Source organism: Ochlerotatus camptorhynchus, unplaced genomic scaffold, assembly GCF_037179485.1.
Source record: "Ochlerotatus camptorhynchus isolate MF236.1 unplaced genomic scaffold, CSIRO-AGI_Acam_v1.1 ptg000201l, whole genome shotgun sequence".
Lineage (NCBI taxonomy): Eukaryota > Metazoa > Arthropoda > Insecta > Diptera > Culicidae > Ochlerotatus > Ochlerotatus camptorhynchus.
In genome coordinates, this window is record NW_027040691.1 from 1,452,957 (window position 1) to 1,458,766 (window position 5,810).

At 36.7% G+C, this 5,810-nt stretch overlaps 1 pseudogene; it reads left to right on the plus strand.

Moving 5' to 3' along the window:
- The first annotated feature begins 4,009 nt into the window (after positions 1–4,009).
- LOC135702843 (uncharacterized) lies at positions 4,010–5,560 on the plus strand (annotated as a pseudogene).
- Positions 5,561–5,810: the final 250 nt, after the last annotated feature.

Consider the following 5,810-nt stretch of genomic DNA (forward strand, 5'->3'; position numbering starts at 1 on the left):
ACTGGGTCCTGCCAAATTCTTCTTCTCTCGTACAGCCGAGCTAGCGATTAATAATAATGATTTTAACGTATACAAAGTTGAAAAGATACTATTTACCTTTTCATATTTAACTTTTTCAGGATCCATTTGAACAACCGTTTGAATGTTGATTTGGCTCCGGGGCTTTCTTGCTGCGTCCTCTGGGGTTGTTAGAACACCTGCCGGTCACTGTGGCGTTGCCTACGCCTCTTGGAAACAGCGAGAAGAGCAACTCTTTCACGAACAGATAATCAGTCTCGTGTGCATCTTGCGATACCCTCAATAGCCAATTTGAGTTGGGGTATCCTGGGATGTATGGGATGATAATCCCATAGGTTTCTCCACCAAAGATTCTTGAAGCTTCATATTTAGATGGCGCAGCTTGCAGTTTTCCTCCCGGAGTTGCTTTATTTCCGCTGACATTATCTCGATTGTCTGACGTAGCTCATTCACCGTTCTTAAATAATCAACATTCGGTTCTGGCACACCAACTTCAGCATATCCCGTAAACAAACTTGTACTACTGTCTGAGTACTCAGGGCTAAAAGCAGAGTTTGCAGAAGTTGTTCCAGCAAATTCTTGGTCTTGAAAATTTTGTGGAGTCCCAGACGTGCAAGGAAAGACACTACTGCAATGATTTGCAGAAGATGGCCCTGCAGATTCTTCGTCAGTAGACTGACTAGTTATCGTGACTCCACACATAGCTGGAACGATAGGACCAATGCTAGCGGCACTTTCAGCGATTTTTTCCGGACGTTTATTTTGCGGAGTAACATTTTCCTTTAGCTGTTCCTCTTGAACCTGCAATTTTAAATTTAAGGTTAGAACTAAAAAAGTACGAGAACGAAACTACTCACATGTTTAGCAAAAGATGGTCCTGCAGAACATTTGTTAGTGGGCTGGTCAGTTGGGTGAACTCCAGAAATAGCTGGAATGACCGGATCAATGATGGTCGCATTTCTTGGAGTCTTTCGTGTGCGTTTCTTTTTCGGTGCAAAATTGTCCTTTAGATGTTCCTGTAAATTGAAATTTGAGGTTAGAACTAAAAAAGTACGAGAACGACGCTACTCACATGTTTAGCAGAAGATGGTCCTGCAGAACATTTGTCAGTTCGGCAAACTCCAGAAATAGCTGGAATGACCGGATCGACGATAGTAGGACTTCTTGAAATCTTTCCTATGCATTTCTTCTTCGGTGCAATATTTGCATTTAGCTGTTCATCCTGCACCTGCAATTGAAAATTTGGGGTTAGAACCGTAAAAAAAAGTACAAACGCTACTCACATGTTTGGCAGATGATCTGGCGGAACATTCGTCAGTGAATTGGTCAGTTGAGCGAATTCCAGGAATGAATGGAGCGACAGGGTCTATGGCACTAGCGGAACTGTTTTGGTTTTTTTCCAGAAGTTTCTTTTTTTGTTCAGAATGTTCTTTTAGCTGCTCCTCTTGAAATGAAAAATATTGAGGTTAAATATCAGCAATTATTCTGAATTTGCAACGTACCATTTTTCCATGGCATGCCATATTTGCAGCATTAGCTCTCTTAGTAGCAGGCTTTTGACCTTGATTTTTACGTGGACGGCCCATTTATGTTGTTACATTTAAAAAAATTACTGATTTTTTCACATAAACTTAGACAACACGAATAACTGTGTGATTCACGTCCTGTTCAAAACCATACTGTATATACCAATGACGTTTATATAAGGTCCGAGCCAACAGACGGCTTGCTGGTATTAGAAGCAAAAATATTGTAAATATTGCTGAGCACTAAAGTAACGACGTCACTCTCACAACATTCCATATTGAGAACAGTGAAATTGATGTAACTTCCGCTAGCTGTTTCGTGTAAAAAGATAAACATTGCAATGAAATACGATGGACCGTGATTGTGACGTCATAATCAAGATCCATAACAACAGCAGACCTGTGTACTGTGACATAGCTCTCATACGTCATCTGCTATTCTTCATAAATCCTAAGATAAGATGAGCAATAGGAGACCTTTTTTGAACCAGTTTTCCATCCGAACCAACTCCTGATTGCTCAATTTGAAGTTCACGTATATCGGCCGAACGTATGCAACCCGAAGATTTTAACAACAGATAATCCTTTTTCTTGTGTTTTGATAGTCAGTCGTGTTCTAATTGCACGGTCGGTTCTGCGAAAGAAGAAGAATACTTTAAATCTAAAATGAACCAGTTGTCTAATCTTATCTTAGCATAAATAAAAACTACTTTGACTGTTTTATTTAAAGTATTATTCAATAAAATCGTTGTTTATTTAATTAATAAAGTACCATGAGTGCGCGACGAAGACGACAATTTTATTTGTCACCCGAGTACTATGGAAGGAAATAAGTCAAAAAGGTACGTATGTCGGATAGAAAAAATATCAAACACTACCTAATATATTGTGTAGCCCAGGCGACACATTGTTAAGGATCCCATCTGTTCCTCAGGATTAGAAACTGTTGAACTTATGTATTCAGACCATGAACCTGAATTCATTGAAGTTAATCCCGCCTCGGAAAAAAACAACCATCGCAATTTAAATAAAACGGTTAATTTAAATGCCTACAAATTCTGAATTTGAATCTGAGCACTCAGATCCAGCCTCGGAAAATACGATGATACATGACCCAAGCAAAACGGTCTACACTGATTGACGACAAACAAATAAATAAATAAATCACCACAGTTTAAATGAATCGATGATTCTAAATAATGAACCTACAGTTTCTGATGCAGAGCACTCAGAGGAGGACGCCAATGATGAAATGTTGGATATGGCAAGTGCTTTACCGATAGTAGGTTGACCAATAAATTTTATACATAATAACATACCTAGGATGAGTAGAAGATGACTAACTAAATAATATTTTTCTTGCTTTCAGCTATTTTCAAGATTCCATAAAAACCCTTCATATCAGTATCTAGGCTAATAGTCAAGGATATTTTGTACATGGTTCTTAACTACTATGTACGGCACGGAATTACACAGACTGCACTGGAAGACTTACTGAAGATGCTCAATACTATTTCAGGAATACAACTATTTCCTGAAAGTTTTTCTACGTTTATGTCGAATTTCAAATCAAATCCTTACAATTCAGTACGTGTATTTTTCTGCATCAATTGTAAATATGGCTTTGGCACAACTTCTCCAGAAGCGAATACCGAATGCCCAATTTGCGGATCTAGAGCAAAATACTTTTTTCATTTCTATTCCCGTTGAGCCACAAATACGAGAGCTTGTTACTGAACATAAAACCAAATTTGATGAGTACGCACAACATGTAGAAAATCATGAAATCGCGGATGTTAAACGTGGTAGATTTATTCGACAAATTTGCCCACCAGGATCACGGGAGCGTCTTACGTGGAGTGCTAATACAGACGGAGCCGCCACTTTCAAATGCACGACACAAAAACCATTATATCCCGTATTTGTCACTTTGAATAACCTCCCTCCAAATGTTCGATATTCAAAACACAACTTGATTGTCAGTGCTTTGTGGCTGTCGAAGGGTGAACCAAACACCAATTTATTATTTAAGTACTTTTGCATAGAGCTACGACGGTTAAAGGATACTGGAATGGACATTGATGGAAACATTTACTCGGTGTCATTACTACACAGCAAAAAAAAATGTAATATCGATCAACGTAATTCAAGCTGATGTATGAAATAATGATGTAATAGCAAAAAGCAGATACAATATTACATCAATAGATGAAATTTTGTTCGCAGAATCGATGTACATCGTACAACGTAATATTACACAACCGACGGAACGACCTCTGTGAAGCTGTTTGGATGTAATATTCAACAACTTTTTTTTCTGTGTACAAGTAAGTCTTGATTCCGTGGCGAGGTGCAAAGTACAGAACATGAAGCAATTGGCCGTATGAATAAAAAGAGTTTACTTTACTTTCCCGTGCTTTTCTTACGGGAAAAGTAAAGTAAACGCTTTTATTCATACGACCTAATACAACGGATTATATGGTTGCACATATTGCCTACATCCAGGAGAAACAAAAGTTTCGAATAATTCGAGATGTTATCCCAACATGGATAATGTCCGCAAACGAGAAGACACACCCACAAGACAGTTGATGGAAGAAATATCTACCACAGGCATAGAGAAACTTGGGGCTGATGGGAAAATCAGTATTTACTTTTTTGCCTGATTTTGATATTATCGACTGCTTTCCTCCAGATTATATGCACTCAATATTGCTCGGCGTAATGAAAAAGTTGTGGAGTTTATGGACGGAAAGTGAAAATCATAAGCAACCTTTCTACATTGGTAACCGCTTGGGAGAAATTGAAAAGAGAATGTTGAGCTTTAGACCTCCTAGTGTTTTTCCTAGATATCCGCGACAGTTGAAGGAATATAAGAAATACAAGGCGAATGAGTGGGAAGCTGTTCTTCTCCATTATTTATATCCGGCCGTTACTAATATTTTACCAAAACAATTTCTTGACCATGTCATGTTGCTATCATCATCATCGACTGACCAGTTATAAGACCCAAAATTGAACGAAGCCACGATACATTCATGCGAAATGGACTTAAACATGTTTCTGCAGCAATTTGAAACACTATATGGTAAAGATAACATGTCGTATAATGTTCATTTAACGGGACACATCATCGAAGCTGTTTACAATTTTGGAGCCTTAACTGGCAATAAAAGTCCACTTGTGCAAATCGAAAGGAAATATTATATGAACAATCCTGATGAATGTGGGCGTCTTAGTGGAATACCTGTATAATGAGAGAGAGAAGGATTAGTATTTTCCATTTAATTCCACTACTTTATTTGCTTATCCTTGACAGATACGCGTATTTCGTCTACAATGTGCAGACTTCTTCAGTGTCTTGTACTAATACTCGACTATTATCGAGTATTAGTACAAGACACTGAAGAAGTCTGCACATTGTAGACGAAATACGCGTATCTGTCAAGGATAAGCAAATAAAGTAGTGAAATTAAATGGAAAATACTAATCCTTCTCTCTCTCATTATATATGAACAAGTTATGCCACCGCAACTATCTTGATTTAAATCCAGATGTGAAAAATTGGATTCAATCTTTGTGGTCAAAACAGAAAAGCTCTGTTCAGTACGATCCAAAAGGATTGTATATATTAAATGATAATCTTATGTTTGATGCAGACGTAGTCAAAAGATCGTTTAGCGCCCATGGTAAAATGTATTCTAAAAGTTTTAACGTATTATTCCAAACAAACATGCCATGCACACAAATATGATGATTCATGGGTTTACATAAACGAAAATTTCTACGCCTTTGTAGAAATTTTATGTGATCAGAAAAATATTGTTTACATTGCTGGCCAACAACTGCACTCCAAAAAGTTATGCCATAATATTTATTCATATGAACTAACAGATATTATTAAAGTAATGCGAGTCAACGACACAATTCATCAATGTATAAATATGTGCATAAAAATGAACGATCGATCATTGCAGTTTATTTCTAAATGTAAAATCCGTACACAAATTGATTGATTTATGGGTCCACATTTCAAGTAATTATGGTATTTATAATACATAAGTCTTTAAAATCCGTCGATCATATACAAAGAACAAAATAAAAATAAATGCCTATCATTAAAATAAAAAAAATAAAAATTTCTGAAACATTGAAATGAAAAAAATATATTCACTTTACGATTAAAAGTAGAGTCTAAAATGGAAAAGAATATTAATATGATGCCAATAGCAAAATAAGATACAATTTCATATATTATTGTTGAGT